This window comes from Dasypus novemcinctus, chromosome 13 (assembly GCF_030445035.2).
Source record: "Dasypus novemcinctus isolate mDasNov1 chromosome 13, mDasNov1.1.hap2, whole genome shotgun sequence".
Classification (NCBI taxonomy): Eukaryota; Metazoa; Chordata; class Mammalia; order Cingulata; family Dasypodidae; genus Dasypus; species Dasypus novemcinctus.
In genome coordinates this window covers 13,378,570-13,388,471 of record NC_080685.1, presented here as the reverse complement: position 1 = coordinate 13,388,471, position 9,902 = coordinate 13,378,570, and the positions used below count along the sequence as shown (strand labels likewise).

General features: G+C 40.3%; 1 non-coding gene across 1 annotated transcript; it reads right to left on the bottom strand.

The window, feature by feature from the left end:
- Positions 1-1,342: 1,342 nt before the first annotated feature.
- LOC111759075 (U6 spliceosomal RNA) lies at positions 1,343-1,446 on the bottom strand. Its single transcript, XR_002793169.1, has one exon. It is a non-coding gene; the product is annotated as a U6 spliceosomal RNA (small nuclear RNA).
- Positions 1,447-9,902: the final 8,456 nt, after the last annotated feature.

Sequence of the window (9,902 nt, the reverse complement as noted above, 5' to 3'; positions counted from 1 at the left end):
GTGATGATAAAGCAGTAGAAAAATGGAACGAGGAAGATGCAAGAAAAGATGATGAAAGGGCATAGGTAGTAATAAAAATGGAATAAGGAAGGCATATGGTTGGCATATGTTTAAATTTTTAAGTAACTCCCAAACTGTTTTCAAAAGTGGTTGTACCATTTTACATTCCCACTGTAATTTTTTTTTTAGAATTTTTATCCCCCTCCCCTGCCCCCATTGTTGTTCTGTCACCTCTGTGTGTCCATTCTCTGTGTGTGTTTCTGTGTAAGCTTGTCTTCTCTTTAGGTGGCATCAGGAATCAATCCTGGGACCTTCCTGAGTGGGAGAGAGGCACTCAGTTGCTTGCACCACCTCAGCGCCCTAGTCTGCTGCATCTCTTATTGTCTCTCCTCTATGTCTCTTTTTGTTGCATCATCTTGCTGCACCAGCTCTCTGCACAGGCCAGCACTCTGTGCAGGCCAACACCCTGTGTGGGCCAGCACCCTGCATGGGCCAGCATTCCTGATGGGCCAGCATTCCTGATGGGCTGGCTCACCACCCAGGCCAGCTTGCCTTTACCCAGAGGCCCCAGGAATTGAACCCTGTACCTCCCATATGGTAGATGGGAGCCCAATCACTTGAGCCCAATCACTCTTCCCCATTCCCATTGTATTAGTCAGGGTTCTCTAGGGAATCAGATCAACAGGATTTGTGTAAATAGTGTGAGATTCTGTAAGAGTCTCTCATATGACCATGGGGATGCACAAATCAAGGTTCCACAGGCAGACTGCAAACCAGGGTCTCCGATGAAAGTCCAGTGAAAGTCCTCGATGAGTTTCTGGGAGATGTTGGCTGTCCAAAGGCAAGCTGGGAAATTCTCTTTGAATGTTGAAATCACTTTCCCTTCTAAGGCATTCAACTGATTGGATAAAGCATCACTCATTGCTGATGGCAATCTTCCTGGTTGATGCAGATGTAATCAGCTATCTATACAGTAAACTCACTGATGACTAAAGTCCATAAATGTTCTTGTATTATAATTAGCCCAATGCTTGCTTCACCGAACAACTGGGTACAATTACCTGGCTGAGTTGACACATTAGTCTAACCATCACACCACAAACAACATATTAAAATTTCAGCTCCTCCACATCCTAATAGCTAGATTTCATTGGATTTTCTCTATAGATGACAATGTTGTCTATGAATAAAGAGTTTACTTATTCCAAACTGGATAACTGTTTTGAATAGAAGTGGTAAAAGTAGTCATACCCATTTTATTCCTGATTTTAGGGAGAAAGCAGTCAGTTTTCAACAATAAGTATGATAGTTATTGAGGTGGGGTTTTTTTGTTTTTTGTTTTTTAAATATGGAATGTTTCACAAATTTGTGTGTCATCCTTGCACGGAGGCTGTGGTAATCTCTGCATTATTCCAATTTTAGTACTTGTGCTGCTGAAGCAAGCACAGTTACTGGTTTTTGATAGATGCCTTTTTATCAAGTTCAGGAAGTTTCCTTCTATTCCAGTTTGTTGAGAGTTTTATCAATAATGGATGTTGCAATATGTCAAATGCTTTTTTGCATCTATTAAGATGATTGTGTGGTTGTTAATTTTCAATCTGTTAGTATGGTGAATATTGATTGCCTTTCAAATATTAAGCCAACCTTGCATTCTTGGAATAAACCCCACTTGATAATAATGTACCATTTTTTTCTGTAGAAGGGGATAGTCTGAACCAGCCTGCCACCTTTCCCTGTGACCCACAAATAAATCCTGTGCTCAGTTAGATGTGTTAACCTGACTGGTAGGATGGGATCATTACTGTGGGCTAACTCCCTTATCAGGAATGCCTGGAGATAAAACATATCTCCTAGCAGATAGTGGCCTCCTGGTACATTACTTCCCCTCTTGGCCTTGTGCATAGATAAGCATTCACTGGAGACTGCTTGGCTAGGAATGTGCATTATGGCACATCACTCACTCCCACTGCTATAACTGTTCCCAGTGAGGAGGGAGTGGGGTCCCTTACCTATAGCACACAAGAAAGAGGGGTTCATGTAGACCATCTTCCTCTGTTGATTAGGGAGTAAGTCCACTGGCCGTGGGAGACTGACACCTGCTAGTGAATCTGACCTTGCTTTGTCTCTTTTCTATGTGAGTAAACATTGTTCCATCTAGTGTCTGTATACGTCATGTCTTTCTTGATGACCTCAGAACCTGTATTTAAGTGGATTTGATATCTTTTTGCTACGCAATATAAAATAGTACTCCTCTCTGGAGGTGGCAATGGGTCTCTTTCCCCTGGCATATTCAATTTGCTGAAATTTTGTTAAGAATTTTTGCATCTATGTTCATGAGGGATATTGATCTGTAGTTTTCTTTTCTTGTATAATGTCTGTTAGCCTTTGGTATTGAACTAATGCTGGCATTGAAGAATGAGTTGGGAAGCATTTCCTACTTTCCAATTTTCTAATTGTATATAAATGGTTTTTTTTTTTTTTTTTTTAATGTTTAGTAGAATTCACCACTGAAGCCATCTGGACCTTGAGTTTTGTTTTGTTTTGCACTGTTGTTTGTTTTTTTGTTGTTGCTGTTGTTGTTCTTTGTGTGTGTTTTTTTGTAGAAAAGCTTTTAACTACAAATTTAGTTTCATTAATAGATATGAGATATGAGGTATGGTGGTTTAGAGCGGTATGTATAACCCCAGAAAAACACGTTCTTAAACTCGATTCATTGCTGTGGGTGTGAACCCATTGTAAGCAGGGCTTCTTGATGAGGTTACTTCAGTTAAGGTATGACCCCCTCAGTCAGGATGGGTCTTATCCCTAAACTGGAGTCCTTTGTAAGTAGAGTGAAATTCAAACAGATAGGAAGAAAGCCACAGAAACAAGAAGCTGAGCATCAGTGAAACCCAGAGGAGAAGGGAAAGACCAGGAGATGTCACCAGGTTCTTCACCATGTGACAGAGAAGTTAAGGACCAAGGATTGCCAGCAGCCAGCCCAAGAACACCACAATCTTCAGCAAGAAAGCATCACCTTGATGATGTCTTAAATTTGACTTTTCCCCAGCCTCAAACCATAAGCAAATAAATTCCCATTTAACCCAACTCATTTCATGGTATTTGCTTTAGCAGCTCAGGAACTTAAAACAGACTTTGGTACCAGGAGAGTGGATGCTGCTATTGCAAATACAAAAATTGTGAAAATGGCTTTGGAATTGCATAATGGGTAGAAGCTGGAATAATTGAAGTGATTGATAGAAAAAGCTTAGATGGCTTGGAAGAGACTGTTCATAGAAATATGAGTGCTAAAGGTACTTCCAATAAGACATGAAATGAGAATGTGTTAGGGAAAACTGAAGGAAAGGTGATCCTTATTTGAAAATGGCATAGAACTTGGCAAAACTGAGTTCTGATGTCAGATGGAAGGAAGAACTTGAAAGTAATGAACAAGGAGATTTCCAAGCTAAGTGTGGAAGGTGCAGCCTGGTTTCTCCTTGCAGTTTATAGTAAAATGAGAGGGGAAAGGGATAAGCTGAGAACTGAACTCCTGTTACAAGGATACAAGGAAACAGGAATGTGATAGTATAGAAAATTCTGAGCCTATCCAGACAGTGTGCTCTAAGACTGCATTTCAGGGCAAGTCAAGATTGGAAATGCAGTTAAGCAGGAAAGATCTGTGGAAGGCTGTATTGTCTGATGGATTGAACCACTGTGAATTACATGTAAGGTCAGTAAGTCAGTAAGTTTTTTGTGAGGTTTCTATGAACCACTGCCAGCCTGGACCAAAAGAGACAGAGAAAAGGCAAACTGAAGGAAGAATGATTTCAAGGGCAGAACCATGGAAGCATGGAGCCAGAGACATCTCCTTGGGCCAAGAGAGTGGTCTCACCCATTTGTGTGGAAAGGGCAAGTCTGTCCCAGTGCTCGAAGAGAGTGGCGCTTCCAACCTATTGTTCAGGAAGAGTTCTACCACACCAGTGATGAGAGAGGGAGAGGCCTAAGTCCTGAAATTCACAGAAAGCCTGGCTGCCATCCCAGTGCTCAGAAAAGGTGGAACCTTTTTCCAAGTGTTCAGGAAGAGCACAGCTGGCGGACAAGCGCTTGGAAGGGGCAGAAATGATGTTCCATCAGGACCAAGGGAAAAAACCTCAATCTATAGATGACTCTTAGAATTTAAAATCTAATGGAATTTGCCCTGCTAGATATCAGAATTGTTTAGAATCTGTGATCCCTGTTTTCTTTCCACTTTCTCCCTATTAGAATGGATATGTTTATCCTATGCCTGTCCCTCCACGGTATATTGGAAGCAGATAACTTGTTCCCTAGGTTTTACAGGTCCACAAACAGATGGGAATTGTGCACCAGGACAGACCACACCCATAATCAATCTTGATGCAACTTTGTACTTAGCGTTTTTACTGAAATGACTTAAGGCTTCTGGGGTGTTGTGATGGAATGAATATATTTTGCATGTGGAAAGAACTTGTCTTTTTGGGATCCAGAGGGTGGTTTGTCGTGGTTAGAAACTTTATGGACCCCAGAAAAACATGTTCTTAAACTTAATCCTTCCCTGTATGCATGAACCCATTGTAAGTAGGACCTTTTGATGAGGTTAAGGAGTAGCCCACCTCAATTAGGATGGATCTTAATCATATTACTGGAGTCCTTTATAAGAGGAATGAAATACAGATAGAGAAAAAAGGCCACAGAGAGAGCAGCCAGAAGCTGAATATCAAGGGAACCCTGAGGAAAAGGGAGAGACCAGGAGATGCCACCACGTGCCTTGCAATGTGACAAACTAAAGACCAGGATTGGCCAGCAGCAAACCCTAGAACTTCACAGTCTTCAGGAAGAAAACATCACGACCCATTTTATGGTATTTGTTTGAGCAGCTAAGGAAACTCAGCTTAGCTATTTCTACTTTTATAATTTTTTATTTATTTTTAAATTCATTATGAATTTTATTTTTAGAGATGTTTTAGACTACAGGAAGTTCTATCAAAGGTATAAGAGATTTCCATATAACCTTCCCCCATCCTCATACACATTGTCCCCTGTTATTCACATCTTATATTCGTGAGGTATATTTCTTACAATTGATGAACCAAAATTGAAGCATTGCTACTAATCAAGGTCTATAGTTTGTGGTTCACATTCTGCACTCACAGTTTTATAGGGTTTGACAAACATATAGTGTCATATATCTGCCCTTGCAGTTTCTTACAGAACAATTCCAGTGCCCTAAAAATGCCCTGCGTTCCATCTATTCATCCCTCCCCTTCTCCTCTGAACTTCTGGTGACTGCTATCTTTTTTTTTTTTTTTTTTTTTTCAGGAGGTCCCAGGGATTGAACCCAGGACCGGGGTACATGAGTAGCAAGTACTCAACCACTGAGCTACATCCGCACCTCAATGAGAGTTGGTTTTTTCATTAGTTTGTTTGTTTGTTTTTAGGAGGTGCTGGAGATGAACCTGGGACCTCATGCATGGGAAGCAGCCTCAGCCACCTTAGCTACATCCACTCCTTGACCACTATCTGCTTATATCAATGTTACAAGTTCTTCCCTTACCACATGATAATACCCACAATAAAAATAAATCCACATGGATCCATGTTTACAACCTTCAACCCCAATGTTTGCTCCTTACTCTATCTTGAGGAATTTGGGGTGATGTCTGCTCTGACTGCTTTGGACTGAGAGGGGACTTGGAAATTATGGGGCAGATGGAAGGATCTGTTTTGCATACAGTTGTATATTCCTCCTGTTTTTTGGGATGGGGCTTATCCATCATCATCATTTTGTTAGTTGTCCTGGGCAAGGCTGAGGAACTGGAGAGGAGGTTTTGGCCGTAACTTTGTTGGGATTCAGGGCTCAAGTGGCACATGAACAGCCCAAAGATTTAAGTCTCAGATATATATTTAACAAGTATAGTGTTAGTTATAGGCCCAAATAAAAGAGGTAGAAGAATCTCAAGTAGGGAATTTATAAATGAATATGTCTCCATTATATTGGAAATATAAATTATCATATCTTCCCAAATAGGGCCCCCTGAAGGGCTGTTGCTTTCATGGGGCTGTGTGCCTTGCCTACAGAGTCCAGATGGCCCTAGAGCCCTCAGGAGCACTCTGTCTGAGGTTTTGTTTACTGTGGCAGTCGTGAATTCTGCCTAGACCTGCATAAGTGTAACCTCCAGAATGACCTCCCGCCTCACTTTGAAATCTCTAGCCATAAAAACTCTTTGTTGTTGTTGTTGTTCTTGTTGATTTTATTTTATTTTACCATTGCTTCTTAGGGCCCCTTTACTCATGTGCTTTTTTTTTTTAACAACTCAATTTTATTGATACATAGTCACAAAGCGTAAATCCATCCAAAGTATACAATGAATGGTATTCGGTGTAATCACAAAGTTGTGCATTCATCACTCCATTCGTTTTTAGAGCATTTTCCTTATTCTGGTAATACTAATAATGAAACTAAAAAACAAAGACCAAACAACAAAACTCATCACCTCTCAATCTCTCTACAATTCCCCTATTCTACATAGCTACTATTCTGTTTACATCTCTCTAGTTTATATGTATTTATGTTTTGTAATATACTTTATGTATACAATATCACCCATATTTGTATTTTATATGAGGTTTCACTATGTCATACAGTCCCATGTTCGTCTTTTAGCTTTCCTTCTAGTATATAAATGTTCTGAGGCCTTCCCTTTTCACCCACTGTCATACCCATGTAATAACTCTGCTAGTCATAAACAGCATGATGTGCTCTCACCATTTCCATTCATTTCCAAAGATTTACAAACAACCTTTTAACCAATTCTGCACAGATTAACCATCAGCTTTCCAGTCTCTACCCTCATTCTATTTTCTGGTGACCTATATTCTAATTATTAATTCCATGAGTTTACATAATATATTTAATTCATAAGAGCATGATCATACAGTATTTATCCTTTTGTGTCTGTCTTGCTTCACTCAAAATAATGTCCTCCAGGTTCATCCATGTTGTCATATGCTTCGTGACTTCATTTCTTCTTACTGCTGCATAATATTCCATTGTCTGTATACACTACAATTTGTTGATCCATTCATCAGTTGATAAACACCTGGGTTGTTTCCAACATTTGGCTATCATGAATAATGCTGCAATGAACATTAGTGTGCAGATTCTATTCATGTCACTGCTCTCAGTTCTTCTAGGTATGTACCTAGCAATGGTATTGCCAGATTCCATGACAAGTCTATATTCAACTTCCTTAGGAACTGCCAACTGGGCTTCCACAGTGGCCATACCATTCTACATACCGAACAGTGAATAAGCATTCCTATCTCTCCACATCCTCTCCAAAATTTAGTTTTCCGACTTTTTATTAGTGGCCAGACTAATAGGTGTGAAATGATGCCTCATAGTTTTGATTTGCATTTCCCTAATCGCTAGTGATGTTGAAGTTTTTTCATATGTAAACCTCTTTTTTATTTAATGCTTTCCCCTTTTGGTCAAGGTCTATTTCTAAATGTGTCGCTGGTAGAGGCTGGGTGATAAACCCTTGGCGCCAGGGAGACTCATCCCTGGGAGGTTTTTTTAATTTTTAATTTTTTATCAGATAGATTGTAAGTTGACAGAAAAATTATGCATAAAATACAGAGCTCACACCTTATTATTGTTACCTTGTATTAATGTGGTACATTTGTTACAATTGATGAAAGAATATTTTTGTAATTGTACTACTAACTCTATTCTATGGTTTATATTAGTGTTCACTGAGTTGTACAATCCTATGTTTGTTTTTAAAATTTTTATTCTAGTAACATACATACAACCTAAAATTTCTCCTTCAGGCTGCATTCAAATGTATAATTCAGTGCTGTTGATTATATTCACAATGTTGTGCAACCATCGTCAGCATCCATTACCAAAATTTTCCATCACTGCACACAGAAACTCTGTGTAATTTAAGTAGTAACTCCCTGTGGCCTCCGCTGCGGTACCGGGGGCAGGTCACTGCCGGGAGTCAGGCCGAGCCCATGGCCGGACTGGGGCGACAGCGGGCGGCTCAAGGCTTGGTGGGGACGCGCGGTCAGGTGGAAAGAACCACGGAGACGAGGTCTATGCGCAAGTCTGCTTTATTAAGGAAGTACACTTGGCTTTATAGTGCTGGGTAGGGGAGGGGCTGGAGCTAGGGCGGGCTGGCTACGGGGTGGTGGTGGATTGGTGGGTAAGGGCGGGTGGCTATGAGGTAAGCAGTAACTAGGGAAGGAGGCAAATTCTATGTTGGCAATGTGGGCGGGACTGGCGGGAAAAACAGCGACGGCTGGAGGGGGAAGATAACAGCGGCTGGGAGGAGGGGTGGAGGGAGGCAGCAGCATAAGTTGCTGCTGAGAAGGGCCGATATGTAAAAAGGTTATTAAGAACAGGCGGGTAAAGTATAGGGAAGCGAAAAGCAGGGCGGGGGCAGGGGACAACTCCCCATTCCCTAGCCCTGTCCCAGCCCCTGGTAATTTATATTGTATTGTAAATTTTATTATTCACATTATTTCCTGTCAGTGAAATAAAAAAATATTTGCCTTTGGTGTTTCACTTATTTCACTTAACATGATGTCTTCAGGGTTCATCCATGTTATCACATGTATCAGAACTTCATTCCTTTTTACAACTGAATAATATTCCGTTGTATGAATTACCACATTTTGTTAATCCATTCTTCAATTGATGGGCACATGGGTTGCTTCCATCTTTTGGCAATTGTGAGTAATATTTCTGTGAATGTTGATTTGCTGATACGTTTGAGTCCCTGCCTTCGAATCTTTTTGGTAATTACCTAAAAGTAGGATTTCCGGGTCACGTGGTAATTTTATACTTGACTTTTTGAGGAACTGCCAAACTATCTTCCACAGTCGCTGCACTAATTTACATTCCCAAGAACACTGAATGAGTGTTCCTATTTCTCCACATCGTAGCCAATGCTTCTAATCCCCCCTCTCCCTTGTTTTTTAACAGTAGCCATTCTGTTGGGTGTGAAATGGCATCTCATTTTGGTTTTGATTTGTATTATATTTTCCTAATGGCTAATAATGTTGAACATCTTTTCACATGCTTTCTGGCCATTTATATATCTTCTTTGAAGAAATGTATATCAAGTCTTTTGCCCATTTTTTAATTGGGTTGTTTGCCTTTTTATTGGTGAACTGTAGGATTTGTTTATATGTTCTGGATAGTAAACTCTTACTGGATATGTGGTTGCAAATATTTTCTCCCATTGTGCAGGTTGTCATTTTACTTTCATGATAAAGTATTTTGATGCACAAAAGTTTTTAATTTTGATGAGATCCCATTTGTTTATTTTTCCCTTTTTTGCTTGTGCTTTGGATGTAATGTCTAAGTAGCCATTGTCTAACCCAAGGTCCTGAAGATGATTCCCTATGTTTCCTTCTAGGAATTTTAGAGTTCTGGTTACTATATTTAATTCTTTAATCCATTTTTAGTTGATTTTGTGCAAAGTGTAAGGTCGAGATCCACCTTCATCCTTTTGCATGTGGACATCCAGTTTACCTAGCACCATATGTGAGGGACTGTTTTTTTCCCAAATTGAGTGGACTTGGCACCCTTGTCAAAGATCAGTTGATGGGAAGCAGCGGTGGTTCAAGCAATTGAGCTCCTCTTTAACATATGGAGGACCCAGTTCGATTCCCAGGACCTCCTGGTGAAAAAAAGGAAAAATGTGTCCCAGACCTGCGCGGTGAGGCACAGGACCCTGCATGGCAAATCAATGCACCAAAAAGACAATGATGTAACCAGGTAGGGAAAAAAAAAACCCATTGGTCATAAAGTTGAGGAGTACTATCTGAACTCTCAGTTAGATTCCATTGGTCTATTTGTCTGTCCCTGTGCCTGTTCCATAGTGTTTTTTTTA